Genomic DNA, 18,380 nt, shown 5'->3' on the forward strand with positions numbered 1-18,380 from the left:
GCATGATTTGTCCTTCCTTCATATTTTCCCTGGGCTCCAGCATTGTTTATCAACTGCACACTGTCACCTCTACCTGCATATCTAACAAGCATCTCAAATCTAACATGCCTAAGAGAAGGATGTTACATTTACCTGCAGGAACTCACTTAACCTTGACCTGGCTTTCACCGATCTTTCACGCCCATTGAGAGAAAGAACCATTCACTTTTCAAAATCAAAACTTGAAATTATTTCTGCATTCCTTCCTATCAGTCTTCTCACATCTGACCCATTGCCTAGGCCTTCTAGTTCTGCCCTCAAACTTTATCTAGAAACCATCTTCAGAGACTCCCAGCCTACAGGAACAGACAATAGTTCATTCTCCATTCAGCAGCCGGAGTGGGAAACTGTCTTAGAATAATTTTAATGGAATTGCATTGTTCTACTTAAAGCTTTCAAATTATACCTCACTTAAATAAAAGCTGGGAATGTGACAAGCCAACAAGATTCTACAGGAGCTCCTCTTTACCTGGTACTCCATAGGTTATGATCTAGAAAAAAAGGTTTTCTTTGGTGATACAGTCTTTGCTCAACCTAGATCTTGACTGAGGTTCTGTCTTGCCCAGTTCCTGCAGTCATTAAGTCCCAAAGAAACCACACAGAGATCTACATTAATTATAAACTGATTGGCCTAGTAGCTTAGAAATCTTATTAATTAGTTTTTATAGCTTACATTAACCCATTATTCTTTGGCGAGGCAGTTTTATCTTGCATCCTCTGCATACAGGTAATGACTGCCGACTGATTTTTTCCTCCTCCCAGAATTCTCTGGTTCTCATTGCCCCACCTCTACTTCCTGCCTTGTTGCCCTGCCTATACTTCCTGCCTGGCTATGGACCTATCCGCATTTTATTAAACAAGTACAAGAAACAAATCTTCACATAGTAAAACCATTGTCCCACAGCACCTAGACATTAACTATTCTTTGCACAAGTCAAGCACAAACTTGGAACTGCAAATTTCTCTATCTGAAACTCTCTGTTCCCATCTCTTAGATTGCATGTCTTCTTGTCTGTCATCCATTCCTCACTCAGTTTTATCATCAGTCAAGGAGGTCTTTGCCAGCTATACATGATGAAGCACCCTGCTCATTGGAACCACATTTGAAATTTTATTTAGTTTCATTTTCTGTGGTTTTTTTCTAACTATATGTGCTATTTCAGATAACTATATATTCCAAGAGACCAACTATAATATCTGTAAGGAGAAAAAAGAAAAGAAGGAAAGGAAGGGAGGAAAATGGGAATGCATAGCCAATGTCCAATAGAAGCAAGTTGAAATTCTGACCTTTCATGTTTTCTCTTCAAACTAGAAATAGTGAAAAGACAAAAAATTACATTGAGAATTCCCCAAAATTGTAATACATACAAAAGAAAATCTCCCTTTCACCTAGCAACTATGTGGTGAAATAGAGCAACAAATTTGTAGATACAGAGGACTTTGGTGTGGGGTCCTCTGCTTTCATTAAGTATTTCTACACTGAAACATCATGGAAGTCTGGCCCTGATATTTAATGTTGGGAAGAGTTTTGAGGTTAGTGTTTTTATGACATCACCATGTGTCCCTCTCCCCATGAGTGTCATATGAGGACACTTTTAAAAGCAAGAGACAGTTAAATTTATTTTGCTCAAAGAAAATTTCTATTATTTTCTGTTGTGTTTGTTTCTTGTTTGTTTGTTTTGGTCTTAGCGTGGAACCTGATCTGGCCATGAGATCATGTTCCCCAACCTCTGTCTCCTCAGTGTTGGGATTACAGGCCAACTCTGTCCCACATGCTCTATTGTTTTTACTATGTTAGTGTTAATGTTATAGATTTTCTGCTGCTGTTTTTTTTAACTATGAGAAAGCTCACCATCAGAAATGCAACAAAATTTGTCATAAAAGAGTATCACAAGCCTTCCTATTTGTACAGCACTAAGTTCTCCACAAGAAATGAGGAAATATGGACCTAAAACCTCACGTGTAGAAGATCTTACACTTGAAACTATATTCAGAGTATACACTACACCCTATCCTACCCATTTTCAGAGAACACAGCGATGATCAGTGCAGACTGAAATGTGCTCATCTTCATCAGTTTTGTGTTATTTAAATCTCTTCTCACATAATGAATATTCCTTTCAGGAGTTAGAAACTAATTTCTTTAAACAATCCTCACATCTCAAAATCACAAGCTGTTCTCTGCTTTTCATTGCTGTTATCCTGTTCCCATTTGAGATTCCCAGCCTGGGGGACCTTCCTGCCCTCTGGCTTGCCGGTGATGCATAGACACCACTGTGTCTTCACCCAAACTGATTGTTATTCCACGAACCAGCACTTCTATAGGGCTGCCTACATTCGTGTACCTAAGATATGCATTATTAAGCAAACAGGTACCTTAAATCATTTGAGTATTTGAATGTAATTAACATAAAAGTACATTACAATAAGAAAACTTGAAATTTAATAGTGTGTGGTATTTCTGCTTGCTATGAAGATCAAGGCAGGGAACTTTGATTTAATCTTGAAAAAAAGAAACACTTTCTGTGATATTTCAATAATGCCTTTGCTACAATCAAGCATGTTAAAGGGTAACTTAGTCATTATTCAAATTAGGCTATTAATGAGTCAATCCTATGGTAATCCAGCTGAATAATTCTTTCTCTAGAGATGCCTATACATAACGACTTTTCCATAAACTTTGACAATATTCAAAAATCCTGTACTTGTACAGTGAGAGTCTCAGTCTATAGGAATGCAGGAATCCCAAATGTGTAGAATGTTCAAATAAGAGTAGCCAGTGGAGAATTTGGAGTTGTTTGTACTTTAGGTGTGTACAATAGAAAAATTTAGTCAAATAAATGGAAAAAGTCACCCAATATGTTACTAATGAGTGAATATATAGAAAAATGTTCCTTCTGTTAACCAATAACTTAATAGTTGTGCTTAGTTTATTTCTCAAAACAGAGAAGAAACTTTTTTACTTAACAAGTTGAGTGATATTTTTTTTTGAGATACCCATTGGGCAGACTCAAATTTCTACTCCTCTGTGTTTTATTTAGAAATCAGTGCTCTAACAATGGACATACACACTTGCACCGTGGCATGAGGCAGACGCCTCTGGTGATACGTGCTACATTGCCTCACTAAATGTACTAAATGCACTCTTTCTGTCTTTCATCTGAAATGAAAAGAGTTTGTTTACAGACAAAATTGCACATGTTGTTTCCAAGGGCATTTAAGACTAAGGAAATACCTCTGAATTTTTAGGGAGGAAATGGTTTCTACATTCCTTGACATGTTATATCCAAGTCATTTCTGAGTGCTGTCTCTGCTGTGTCTTAACTCTCATTCTTTCTACACACACACACGCACACACACACACAACACAAAAAGAAAAAAACTGAAGATAATATCAGACTGAAGAAAATTAACCAAGGAGAGAGAAAGAGAGACTAAATTTTGAGTAAGAAAATATTTATAATAGCTCGTCATGGTGCCGCACCTCACTCTCTGTGATTTAAGCTTGAGTCAGAGTTCACTACTTATATTTTAACATATTTCCATATCCAAAGCCCAGTTCTTTAAGGATTAACACTATGAGTAGCAACACATGGTTAAGGAGCAGAAAAATAGATAATTTTTAATGTCGCAGATCATTAGGCTTCACTGAAACATGGGGAAAGCACCTCAAAGATTGTTTTAAAGGCTGAGTGTGTCCAGTAGTATATAGGTACATTTAAAAGAGGCTAAGACTCTTTATAGACTTCCAAAATATTGTTTCTTTTCATTGTCTACTGTTCCACTGAATTTTCTTCTCTTTCTTTGAATAAAGAAAACACCAGGGACAGTCATGGATTCTCAGCAAGTCTTATTTCATCTTTCTCGCTAAAATATCCACAAACAGGCTGGAGATAGAGCTCAGCTGATAAGAGTTCTCACTTGGCATGGATGAAGCTTTGCGTTTGGTCAACAGTACCATAGAAACTTGGTGTGCTGGTGCAGCCCCACCGTCTTAGCCCTCCAGAGGTGGAGTCAGGCCAATTAGGAGTTCAACTCACCTTCTCCAGGACAGCAAGTTTAAGTCCAGTTTGGGATGCATGATCATCTATTCCCAAATGAATAATAATCACCATCAAAACCTTCAGTGCAGGCCTCTGCCTGTCATCCTGAATTCCCTGCCTTTGAAGAAGAGCTGGGTTGGCCACTCGATTGATGCAAGGTGGAATCCTGGAAGGAGCAGGAATCTTAACTTATTTTCAACATAAGGAGCCCTTTTCATTTTTACAACTCTTCACAAAGTTCAGAGATAGGTGTCCTAATACATGGGGAAAGGGGGAAGTTAGGGGCAGAAAATTAGAAGATGGGCATGTGTTTGTACGTTCAGTAAATACAAAATGGGATAACCAGAAATAAAATATCAGAAAAATATCTTCAACCTTGGACATGGTGTGATGACACATACCTTTAATTACACACTTGGGCAGAAGCAGGTGGATCTCTATGAGTTTGATAGCAGCCTCTGTATGCATAGAATCTCAAGGCATTGTTGCAGAGTGAGACCATATCAATGAGACTGGTTGGGCGGGGGGAGGGGGGGAGAAGGAGGAAGGGAGGGAGGGAGAATACTCGCTGTTCTTTCAGAGGATCCAAGTTCAGTTCCCGCACGGCAGGTCACAACCATCTGTGACTCCAGTCCAGGGTATTTAGTGTCCACTTCTGGCCTCCATTGCCATCACACACACATGGTGCCCACACATTCATGCAGGCAAAACACTCATATACTTTAAATAAAAATAAATTATATATCTAAAAAGCATATTTTTAATATATAATGCATTTTTATTGAGACAAGTTTAAGAAATCCCAGAAAAACCATAAGTATTTGTAAGAATAATATTAAGATTCTAATTTATTTAATCATAGGTTAGATGCAGTTCGTATTCTACCATTAATATTATCAGTAATATATTTCTTTCAGTAAATATTACAATATGCTGCTTCTTATTAATTTTGATGAATAATAGCAAGTACATGGAGAGGCTGGTATGCCTTTGTCCCCTACACAGTGCTGTTCTGCTTCCAAAATAATCCTGCTTCAACTGAAGGGATGACCTTATTCTGTAGTGATTGACTCATTTGAAATGCCATGTGTACTAGTCAGGGTTCTCTAGAGTCACAGAACTTATACAATAGTTCCGTGTGTGTGTGCGTGTGTGCACGCGCGTGTGTATGTATATATACACATACATATTAGAATGACTTACAGGCTGACTTCAACAATGACTAGCTGAGAATGGAAATCCAAGAGTCCAGCCAGTAGTTGCTCTGACCCATGAGTCTGGGTGTCTCATCTGGTGTTCTGTATGTGCTCGAATCCTGAAGATGTAGGCTCCAACAACAGTTTAAAAAATGCATGCACTGACAAGGCATAAGCAAGCAAAGAAGGATGACGCCCCCTTCCTTCTTTCCTTGTCCCTCCAGCATAAGGTGTGACCCAGATTAAAGGTGTATCTTCCAGCCTCAAGGTTCAGACCAAAGGAATGTCCTCTTCTTCTTGCCTCTAGATCCAGATCACATGAGAGCCCTCCATTTCTGGGTTATAGTTCATTCTAGATATAGTCAAGTTAACAACAAAGAATAGCCATTTCATCATGTAAGCTTCTTCCCCATACACAAGTAGATGCTAGATTAAATAAATTTGTATTTCCCATAAACATGGGGGGGGGGCGTGGAAAGAACCCTGTGACTTAGAGAAGTTGTGGCTGAAAAACACAAAAAATTCAGGCAACCTTCCCTTGGAGCGCTGATTTGCTTGAAGCCCTAGGAATATTATGGTAACATCAGGTTATATCTAGTCACCAGGATTAGGCATGTTTATTTATTCATATTTTTCATTATCAGTAAGTGTTTGGAGGGGGAGAAAACTGGCTGCAACTAATACCCATTCCTGAAGCCTGTGAAGCCGGCTTGCCTTACCCGATGATGTCATCAGTCAGCCAGTTTCTCCAGCAACCCCACACCCTCAGAAAAGAAAGGTTCCCCTCTGTGTGAGTGGTGCCTTCACCTGACAAGGAAGGAAAACACACAGCTTCCTTTATTCCATGGCGAAACAAAGTGGTTTGGACACAATTTGGAGGAGAGCTGCCAAAGAAAACAAAAAAAAAGAAAAAAAAACCTTTAACTTAATACTGTTTCCATACATTTAGCAGTTCTTCTAGAATATTTAACTTTAATTGATTTTTTACCTCTTTTTCATAGATACAACTGGCACAAGGGAAACTGAACTTTGGCATTGATCCAGAACTTTAACGAAAAGATATAAAACTGCATAGACTCCAGAACTTTTAGGATGTTGCTGGAGGGCTTCTTTATTTATTTGTCTTTCCTTTCAACAAATAGCACAACGCTTGCTGTGAACAGAAAGCAATCCTCATTCTATCTAGTGCCTATGCCTGCTTTGTCAGAGACCCAAGTTCTAAACAAGGGGATTTGTTAGGACCTCCTTGTGCGGCATGTGGAGAAACAGAAATAAGTGCTATTGTTTCTACGTGAAAATTGACAGAATCATAGCTTTCTTCTTACCATTACATATAGACACCTGAAAGATGCTTGTGTGTTTCTCTCAAAAAAAAAAAGGTGTTAAGATCTGAAGATAGTTAAAATTCCTCTTTTCTTGGGAATGGCGAGGCAGCATGCTCTAGAATCCCCGATTGACCTGAGTCCCTTTTGAAATGAGCTATACCACTTAAGATCATCTCTTCCCTCATTAAATGTGATTTTGCCTCTTGTGCTTTCAAGAAAATTCACTTTTATATAATAAATTTTCATTTTGGAGATACCAAAAGAATTAAGTTATGCTAAGTGTAATAGAATCATAGATATTACAGATGAGAAAACCATATTAGTCCCATCCTTTGAAGTCTCCAGAAGGGCAGTTTTCAATACAGTCTGTAACGTGGTGACTTCTCTAGCGTTTAATGGGAATTTTCAGTATGCTAATAAAATGCTTTTAAAAATCTATCCATTTAGGCCATGTGTACCCAAGTGAGGCAGATGTTACTAAAAAGTGGAATAAGTTCTCATTTTCTGTAGTTCATTAATATCAGGACTTGACTGGGAGAAGAGGCATCTTTTAGGTTTCCATTCACCCTCAAAAACATAAGAGGTCAAGAAGCCAGAACCACCCCATCTCCCTTTTCTGTGTCTGTTAGACCATGACAACAGATAAAACTCAGGATTCTGTACAAACTGAAGTATTGTTTTTTACAGACCAAGTTAGGTTGAAGTGACACAAGGCAGAGAAATAAACAGACCCTGGAGGAAAAGAGTCTGTAGACAGGGAATGGAGTGATACAGAGGGAATTATGCCAATGAAGAGGAGGCAGCTGTGGCATCTAACCTGTTTCCTAAGGCTTGTATTCCCCAATAAAAAATATTACGCATTGATTAATATCATCTCTGTAAGCCCTTGCTTGCTGTGAATCTAAAAGAAGAATCATAAGGTGCTTAGCCTGGCACTAGTTTTTGGAAAGCAATGTCTTTGTTGTTTACAAATGAAACTTTGTACCATTTGCAAGAAATATGCTGAAACCCATGGTAAAGGTTCATCTTCCAAACTCTTCTGATAGTTCTTATACTAATTGCTTACTGGGAAATACAAAAGCCATTTTAAAAAATCACCATGGCTTTGAGTTAGAAAAACCAAGTACTTTATCACAACTTACTGAATTCATACAATCACCCATTCATTCACTTATCACTAAATACCAATGGAACTAATCATCTCTCAGGTATCATGTTAGCAGCGGAGAATAGAGCGACGGTCAGGAAATCTGGTATGCTCTGATCCAAAGGAGAATGGTTGTACAATGAACAAAGACAAAGCAGGTGCTAAAATGGAGGTGGAGGAAGAGGGTAATAGACAAACAAAGACACCTCCATCCCACAGTGTAGCATAAGGATCACACCCCTGTGTGTGAACCACACAGACTCTTCATTGTTCTTGGTCATCTGCATTGTCAGCAGAACCTCACAGACTGAAAACTTTGTAGCTTCTCCAGCAGGCACTGCAGCCATGCTTCACCTGACAGAGAGGAAAGACAGGACGTGAACAGAAACTTCACAAACTGTTAAAAGAAGGTTGTATAGCATACAACAACTGTGTTCCTGGGTGGCAGAGGGTACTACCTTGTCTAAGGAGGGTAGAAAGTACCAGAGAGAAATATCAAGACAGCCAAGTTTGACACTGGTTCTCATCTCCTCCCTGCCTCTATGTGACAGTTACCTAAATTACATGGAAAGTCCCTATGTTACTGGATGTAGCAATTACAATTTACTTTGAATAAATTTCAAGATCTTACTTCATAAGATGTGAGCCTTTTTGTTTATGGTTTTTGATTAATTAATTAGTTCATTAGTTCTTTGTTATTCCATCTGATTCCATTTTTTTAAATTTTATTTTGTTTCTATATTTATTTCTTTATAGTCATGGTTTCACGTAGTGTAAGGTGGCCTCAGGCTTACTCTGTAGCTGAGGTTGCCCTTGAACTTTTGGTCCTCCTAGTTTCACTTCCTACATGCTGGGATTCCAGGTTCACGCCGCCACACAAACTTTTGAGATTAATCATTTTCTATTCATTGAGCCATCCCACCAGGGAAGAACTGACTGGCTCTGGTTTCTTGAGATCTTGTCATCAGTCTGTTGTGAGAGTCTCCAAAGACATTCATTTCCCACTTAAGGCCCACACAAGTGTACTACAGAAAAAAGCCGGTTAGGAAGACTTTAGGTGGTGGCATGTAGGTTAGGTTACCAAGACTGTAGATGACTTAAAATTGGGAGAAAAAGTAAGTGATTTGGGGGGGAGGGCAGGGTGGAGATAGGATTTTTCTGTATAGCCTTGGCGGCTATCCTGGAACTCACTCTGTAGACCAGGCTGGCCTCGAACACACAGAGATCTACCTGCCTTTGCCTCCCAAGTGCTGGAATTAAAGGTGTGCACCACCACCACCTGGCTAAAAGTAAGTGATTTGAAAGACACACTTTGAACCTGTCACTGTCCACTCAATCTGAAGCAGTAAACTAAAACAACAATCACATTTAAAATTGTTTGATATTAGGATAATGTGTTAGGTGTACAAAATACTAAATATGTAAACCTGAGAGATTTAAACACCTTGTATAAGAAAGGTCAATAATCAGATACATTCATCTGGATTCGACAGTATGCTTTGATCATCTTTAGATACATATATAAATATTAATGCATTTATGATGGTTGCATATGTATCAATAGCATACATGACAACATATTCCTTATCACTATGTATAAGTAGATATGGATGACATGGGAGTCCAATCCTTTAGACAGTTATTGACTCCAAATACTAAGACAATAAACCAAAGCTTCAACATAACAGAGTAGACTAAAAATATTTAAGCCTCTAAAATACAAAGAAGGAATTGCTAGAAGACCAAGAGTAAGACTGAGACAAGACAGTCTAGACAATCTTGGGAGGTCGTCACAAACTAAGTCAAATGTGAGGGTCCCAGTTATAGTGGGCATTATCCAGCCTCGCCTACATACTGTTTGCTGCTCACTGTGGTCCACATAACCATCAGGACTATGTGTGGTCTTGGTACTAATTAGGAATCAAACATAGCTGTTGTAGGCATCTCATATGAATTTAATGCCGTTTCATCAGTCCCAGTCTAGAAGGTGACTGAAGGTTTGATGAGTCATCTTTTGCCTATCTCTGCTATGGCTAAATATATTCCTGTCTCTGCTCTGGCTAGGATATGAATTGAGTGTGTCCCCTGCAAAGCTTCTGACATTAGCAGTTTGGTGTCCAGTGAGGCAATGTTAAATGACTGGACCTTTAAATGGTAGAATCATTGGGCTCTATTATGTGGTCTTTAAATGACCGATACTGGCCTCATGGAGTGAGGTGTTCTCAAGAAAAGGTTTTTATAGGAGTGCGAACCTAGCCTATCTTATGCCTACATTCCACATTCACAATGCAATATGTGAGCTCTCCTTCTCGCCCATGCTCCGCCCATTGTGGTGCCACCCACGAGGAGGTTCTGAGTGGAGCAGTAAAACGCTGCCATTGTACCCTTGAACATCCAGAACTGTCAGCTAAATGCACATATTTTCCTGAGAAAGGTGCCAGTCTCAAGTCTTACATTACAGCAGTAGGGGTGGACTGAGCGTTTGTTTTTCCAGTCAGCTCTCATTTGAGAGCAGAGTGGGTGAAAACCAGGCTGGAACCCCATTACATCACTTCTGTTCTCAGGCTCCTCTGTGAAGCAAATTCACAGACTTGGAGAAGGATGTTTCTTTCCTGCCCACCAGTTCACAAATAGCCAACACAGGGATTCAATATTAATTACAAATGCTCAGCAGATACCTCATGCTTTTTATCAGCTAATTCTTACAACTTAAATTAACCCATTCCTATTAATCTGCTTTTTTCCACGTGGTATTATCTCTCTTTCATCTTGCACCTCTTGTTTCTTCTCTGTGTCTCTCTGGTGACTCCCCTGACTCTGCTCTTCTTCCCAGTGTCTCTAGTCTGGTTCTCCCACCTAACCCTATCCTGTCCAGCTATTGGTCTGTCAGCTTCTTTATTAAACCAAACACACTGCATGGATATATAGCAACATAGTATAAAGGAATATTCCACCCAGACTTTCGTTGTAAATAGAATGCTATTTTTCTAGACTAGATTCTCTTTATCTTCAGGAGGTTTACAGTCAATACAGGGATAGACATGCTTGTGCGTGTATTTCTTTGATGCCTATCTTCATAGACGGTTACAGAATACAATGGTAGAATCTTGAGCCACATCATTGTAGTTCCAGGAGTCAAAATATCTTCATGGAGGAGGGGGTATTACAGCCTAAAATGAAAAAATAGCAGGTGAGTGCTGGCTTGCTGCTCCTCCGGAGGACCTGAGTTCAGTACCCAGGCTCCGCATCACAGAGTCTCATCTACCTTAACTCTTGTTCCAGAGGACCTGATGTCCTCATGTGGCTTCAGAAGGCACTCCTACACACAACTGGTATACACAATCACACATGTACATACACACATGCATGAAAAACTTTTAAAGCAAAATGAAGTAATCATTTATGCAGACGAAAAGAACACACTAGCACTGAATCCCCAGAGGTAAAAGAAGAATCATTATTTTCATTAATAAAAAGATATTATTGCCTATAAACATATTGGAAGGATCTGGAAGCGTGCCTGTTACTTAAGTGGCATATTCCAAGCAAGTCAGTGTACACAATCGTTTTACATTATTTACAGGCATAGGTGACTCCTTGTGTTTCAATGCCATTCTAGACACCCTAAGCCCCGTGAATTCTTACACTGGATTCATCTTATGTTATAGTGGTGGCCTCAAGGAAAAACTCAACTCTGGTTCATCACGTAAACTTAATGATTCTGGGTTTTTGCTGGGGTTTTTTTTTTTAATGTTATCCTTGATGCTATGTTTAGGAGCAAGATACATCATCCTTAGACATTTTTTTAAATTAGAACAAAGAGAAGTATATTGGGTCCCGTATGCACCATGTTCAATAAAAGGAAAGAATTCCCTTTTTGATACGCTGTAGTATCATTACCTACAAAATATCGCTAAATAACCACTCCTCCCTCTGGGGCTTGGCTTTCGCTGTGCCTGGCAGTGACTCCTTCCTGCTTCCCTGTACAAAGATGAAGGATGATGCGGATATCCTCAGCCTTTCTCTGCAAGTCAATTAGCAAACTTTTAAAAAATCTCGCTTTGTTCAAGTCAAAACTGTGAAGTCCAAAGATATGCATGCTGGTTCTCGCTAACCTGTTCCAGGGACCCATTAGGCAGCTTTCCCAACAGCCTGGGGGTGGGAGGAGAGCAACTTTCACTTTTCAGACTTCTTGGGCATTGAAAAGGGAACAGCAGAGCCCTGCCAACCAAAGAAACATTGCTTAGTATCCCGTTATTCTGGGACTCCATCCAGCCTGTTTTATGGGGGCAGCCCAAACACCACAGTGTTCCACCAATGCCTGGGGGTTGACCCGCCCCCTCTCACTCCACACAGTGGAATGGTATAACCTTGTTAAAAAAGCCTCCAATCCCTCCCTCTTTCCCCCTCCCCGCTTTATTTTTGTCATCATTTGCTCCTTTCCAATACTCTTTTGGCATGGGGCCCACTTTGTTCTTCCGCACCAGAAAAGAAGCGCCCCCCCACCCCCCGCCTGAGGCCAGACACTTCATCAAGAATCATACAAACTGAATCTGCTCCAAAGCCCTGCAAGGCCCGAGATTTGGCAGGATATACACTAACAGCAGAGCACAGGGGTCAAGACGACAAATACACCACTTTCCTATTCATCAGAAACAACCAAACTGGGGGAAAGAGAGTGTTTTCAGGGCGAGGGGAGCATAACGGATTTTTAGCACATGAACTAAAGATAACAGTAATACTGTTGAGTCCCTTAGAGGGCTAAGCTCAGTGCCTGCCACCGAATTGAAGATTCAAGGAAAGGCCCCTTCATGATCCTACCGCGGTCATTGCTCCATGCTCATAACCCCCACCTCCATCCTTCCGTTATTATCAGCGTCAGAACTGGCAGGATTTTCAACTGGGACCTGCTGACTCAAAGGAAGAAAGCAGGAAAAACACTATTCCAGAGTTCAGCTGTGAAGACTTGCTCAGTTCTAAAGGGTGGCGCTACCTTGGCAAGAGATGGCAAGAGGGACCCTGCCGGGCTCACTTTTAGGATTCCACTTTATAGAACATGCGGGTTACTTGTCATTGTTTTCATTTGTTTAAGAGCTTGGTGCCAAAGAGAAGGCTTAGCCGTTATGAGTGCTTACTGCTCTCTCAGAGGACTAGCATTCAGCTCCCAGTACCCACATGGAGGCTCAAAACGGTCTGTGACTCCAGCTGTTGGATCCTAGGCCCTGTTCCCACCTCTGAAGGCATCTGCACTCATATGCTCACACCTACCCCCTCATTCAAGTGCATATAATTATAATTAAAAAAATAATAAACACAGAACATCAAAAAACAAAAGCAAAACAAACCAAAAAGAAAAAAATGCTTAAAACATGTTGTGTCCTGATTTATCAAAGTACCATAGGAAGGAGCAAATTACCATACCACCACCCACTTTATGTTATTGATGCACTTTTTAGAAACACGACAAAGGCCAGGCAGTGTTGGCGCACACCTTTAATCCCAGCACTCTGGAGGTAGTGGCAGGCCTCGGAGATGGAGGCAGCCTGGTTTACAGAGTGAGTTCTATGACAGCCAGAGCTACACAGAGTAACCCTGTTGATAAACAAAACAAAAAGAAACAAGGAAAAGAAGGAGGGAGAAGGAGAGGAAGAGGAAGAAGAAGAATAGAAAGATGATAAAAACATGTCAATGGCATGGAACAATAATTCACATTATATGTATACTTTACCCATGTGTAAATCGTAAACTGTAATTCCCTTATTTACTAGTAGGGTGATATTTGTAAGTCTATTAACCTCGTGAACACTAAATGTCCCCTTCTGTAAACATAAGACTTAGTTCACATAAAATACATTGTGATAAATAAATTAGAAAATCCATGTCAAGTGTGCTCCCTAATGGCAAGTGTGCAGTATTTAGTAAACACTGGGTGTTAAGTGGTTGAAAAGTGCTCTTTAATCTTTTAGCCAATTTTAATTGATAGTTATTATCCAATAATACATAGTATAAAAGATGCCCTTGATAACAAAACTTAAATTCACACCACCATTCCTGCTCCCAGATATTTTTGTTTCCTTATCTTTATTTTTTTCTAATTTGATTCTTTTTTTATTGATTTTTATTGAGCTCTACATTTTTCTCTGCTCCCCTCCCTGCCTCCCTCCTCCCCTTCAACCCTTTCCCAAGGTCCCATGCTCCCAATTTTCTCAGGAGATCTTGTCTTCTTCTACTTCCCATGTAGATTAGATCTATGTAAGTCTCTTTTAGTGTCCTCCTTGTTGTCTTAGTCCTCTGGGATTGTGGTTTGTAGGCTGGTTTTCTTTGCTTTATGTTTAAAAACCACCTATGAGTGAGTACATGTGACAATTGTCTTTCTGGGTCTGGGTTACCTCACTCAAAATGATGTTTTCTAGCTCCTTCCATTTGCCTGCAAAATTCAAGATGTCGTTATTTTTTCTGCTGTGTAGAACACAATTGTGTAAATGTACCACATTTTTCTTATCCATTCTTCAGTCAAAGGGCATTTAGGTTGTTTCCTGGTTTTGACTAAGACAGACAATGCTGCTATGAACATAGTTGAGCACATGTCCTTGTGGCACGATTGAGCATCCTTTGGATATATACCCAAAAGTGTTATTACTGTGTCTTGAGGAAGGTTGTTTCCTAATTTTCTGAGAAATCACCACACTGACATCCAAAGGGGCTGTACCAGTTTGCATTCCCACCAGCAATACAGGAGTGTTCCCTTTAACCCACAACCTCTCCAGCATAAGTTGTCATCAGTGTTTTTGATCTTGGCCATGCTTACAGGTGCAAGATGGAATCTCAGAGTTGTTTTGATTTGCATTTCTCTGATGACTAAGGATGTTGGACATTTCCTTAAGTGTCTTTCAGCCATTCCTCTGTTGAGAGTTCTCTGTTTATGTCTGTACTCTTTTTTTTATTGGATTATTTGCTGTTTTGATGACCAATTTTTTGAGTTCTTTATATATTTTGGAGGTCAGCCCTCTGTCTGATGTGGGGTTAGTGAAGATCTTTTTCCATTCTGTAGGCTGATGTTTTGTCTTGTTGACTGTGTCTTTTGCTTTACAGAAGCTTTTCAGTTTCAGGAGGTCCCATTTTTTTTTTAATTGTTTCTCTCAGTGTCTGTGCTACTGGTGTTATATTTAGGAAGTGGTCTCTTTATTTTTTATTTTTCCTAGGGTGTGATCATTAAGAATGGATACTATATTGTGTGTTTGTTAATATTATTCTTTGCTGCTAATTGGCACCTTTCTTCAATTTGATTTATTTCTTTTTTTTTATTTTCAAGACAGGGTGTGTCTGTGTAGCACTGGAGCCTGTTCTGGAACTAGCTCTGTAGACCAGGCTGGCCTTGAACTCACAGAGATCCACTTGCCTCACCCTCTTGCGTGCTGGGATTAAAGGTGTGAGCCACCATTAACTACCTCAATTAGATAGATAGATGATTGATAGATAGAGAGAGAGAGAGAGAGAGAGAGAGAGAGAGAGAGAGAGAGAGATTGATATTTTATTTGCCAGTTTCCTCTCCCTCTAAGTTTTCCCTCCTTTTTAGACTGGAAGAGTAAGCATCTCATGCTAAATGAACAAAAATTCCTGCCCTCCACCAGGACCAGAGAAACAAGTTCTCCTTCCTCTCCTCTGGAAGCAGGTTGTTTCCCAGGGCCCCTGCACAGGCGAGCATGCTGAGGACAGGGATGGCTCCTTTACCCACACCTCACATTCTCTTGAACACACCAATAGGACGTTGTTTTAAGAAGCCTGGACTACAAACTATTTCTTTTTTCAGTTTAAGTTTAATTTTAGTTTCATTGACCACTACTGAGCATACTCTCATGTTTGTTTACTGGTCAAGATCCTGTTCTGCAGACTGGTTTCTTCCTGTGCCTACTGCTTACAAATGGGATTGTCTTTATATTGAAATGCAGAGTTATTAACTTCTTATCTAATATAGAATAAGGCATTCTGCTTTAAATAACAATCTTATCTCTGTGAATGCAATTCTCTGCACCCTGTGTGTGTGTGTGTGTGTGTGTGTGTGTGTGTGTGTGTGTATGTGTGTGGCAGGGCACACTTGCCTGTGCGTGCTAAGGACAGAGGTCAAAAAGAATGTCTCCCTCTGTCACTCACGATCTTGAGACAGGCTTTCACTAAACCCAGAGCTCACCAGTCAGCATACTCCAGACTCCTCCTGCCGCTCCCTTTCCAGCACTGTGGTCACAGGTGCTATCCTCATTCCTGGCGTTGAGGAGGGTGCCAGAATCCAAACTCCATTCCCCAGGCCTATGCAGTTTTGTATTTGCTTTCTAGTCACGTGTACTCATCTGGTAAGAGACTCTAAGCATTTAATTGTACTTTCTCTAGTTTAACACTGGTCTGGGCTTTTGTCACCTTAGCATGTGAGCCCACCTGAAACTGATTTTGGAATATGTGTGAGGTGGGGCTCACAGACGCTTTCTAAGCTGCCAACCATTTATCCAGCACGGTTGCTGACAGCCTCCTCCTCGCCATTCCATTGATTTACAATGGCTTTAACACGCATGACATTTTTATAAATAATAACATCTATCCTTAGACTATTTATTCCTTTCCATTCAGCTGCCTGCTCCTATACCCAAACTATAGATTTACATAGTGTAAGTTTACAATGTGATTCTTGGTAGCGGTGACAGTGTTTGTTTCAATTTACCTTGAAAACCTTGCTTGCTTATTCTTCCTAAGTAAACGTTAGGGGGAAAAGGAGTTTTAAATTTCCCCCCAAGCTCCTATTTTATTTTAACAACCTGAAACATATAAATACACATGGGAAATACTTGAAACATAAATTAAACCCACTCATCTCTCACAGTCAAGTTGTATTGTGAGTTATAGACCTCAGGAAGGTTTCTAAGTCCTTATGTATTCCATAAAGACGGCATCAGCATCTATGATGTTCTTTATGCCTGATTTAGAAACTTGTTTCTAACATTATTCCCGAGTTACTAATATTTTCTTGATGTCATGAGGGGGACTTATTAAGTTAATCCTATTTCTAGCTTTAAATTAAATGTAATTATATTTTAGGTCAATTAATAATCTTTCAATTCATATAACTTCTGAAAATTAACAAAATTGCTTAATATGTATTTCTCGTGTTTGCTTTCATATCACTGGTCCATCAGAAGAAATCTTCAAACGAGTTCAAATTAACATATGTAATGGGGACCTATATTTTATTGATGGTTTTCACCCATAAGAGAAAGCTAACTATTGGGGGAAGAGAGAGAAGGTCCTGTGAGAAAAGTGCTCACTCTAGAAGTGGGAGGCCCTAAGTTTGAATCTCCACATATCTGCTCCCAGGAGAAGTTGTGAGGCAGAATCAAGCAAGTCTCCAGAACTCTGAATTCACACACGTCAGTTAGCTGGACACATACAGCAACTAAAACAGAAACCCAGTCTCAAACAAACTAGAAGGTGATGAGTGGAACCCAACATTGCCCTCACCTTCCACACAGGCACTGTGGCAACTTCATACACCCACACCCACACACATGTGTGCACATGTGCACGCACAACCTGGCTGGTGGTTTAAACTATAAAGATAGTTAAGGACTGGGCATCAATCCACTTTAGGTTATAAACAATTACTGTAGTTAGTTTTAATATTCCTTCCAGCCCTCTTGGATAGGAATGTATCATTTCCTCCCAATATTCTGGCTTATTCTTTTCTATGAAGAGAGCTGATGACACCATGCTCTCTTTGCAAGGAATGAGCTTTTCCTGATTGGGGGGAATTCTTTCTTTCCACACTCCAGTGTTGAACTTACTCCCGAAACTGTGAACAAACTGTTGCATCAAGTCTTCCTCAGATGCCCACTCTGTCAAACTCAAAGTTCATATTTAAAAATTACTCCTCGTAGGCTGACTGTGTTGAGTCAGATCTTGACATTTACTAGTCATGACTGCAAGCTCCGTAGTGATTTATATGTTCTCCTGTAATTTGTGTTTCAATATCTCACTAATTGTTGGCATGAACCAGTCTTGTTGATTTTCTTCCAGTCGGAAGCCTAACTGAACCCTTCTATGCTTCAGTGTTCTAAACAAGCTTCAACATAGCACTGCATGTCTGTAGTCATTGTTATCTGCTGCTTCCTAGTGGAATGGGGCCGCTGTCCTCCAACAGCCAGCAATCCCTCAGCTCTCAAGCTCATCCCACCAGACGACATAGCTACAATGAGTATTCTTCCTAAGAATGAGTTCTTTCCTAAGAACGTTTGTAAGAAAGGAAGGAAGGAAGGAAGGAAGGAAGGAAGGAAGGAAGAAAGGAAGGAAGGAAGGAAGGAAGGAAATTGAGATTGAACATGCAGAACTTTTCAATATCTTATGTTTGAGATTACTCCTGTTATTTGAGTTTAAAAACAGCAGTGTTTCTGCCCATTAATTATGAAATCACACCCCATGGGCGAGGTCTTATAAGCTAAGCAAATTACTTTGTATTTTGCAGTCCAGTAACCCATTCTTATCAGGGTTGAAAATCAGCTATGTTCAGCTCCATGACAAAGTCTATGTTATTGTCCTTTCTTCTTGCGGTCCTGAGACAGAGCCTTTCTATGCAGACCTCACCAGCCTA

General features: G+C 40.0%; 1 protein-coding gene across 1 annotated transcript in view; it reads left to right on the top strand.

Moving 5' to 3' along the window:
• The window catches only part of Adgrl2 (adhesion G protein-coupled receptor L2), a 612,895-nt gene that overhangs the window by 48,241 nt on the left and 546,274 nt on the right, over nucleotides 1-18,380 (top strand). The gene's annotated exons all lie outside the window — the stretch shown is intronic.

This window comes from Microtus pennsylvanicus, chromosome 7, assembly GCF_037038515.1.
Source record: "Microtus pennsylvanicus isolate mMicPen1 chromosome 7, mMicPen1.hap1, whole genome shotgun sequence".
Lineage (NCBI taxonomy): Eukaryota > Metazoa > Chordata > Mammalia > Rodentia > Cricetidae > Microtus > Microtus pennsylvanicus.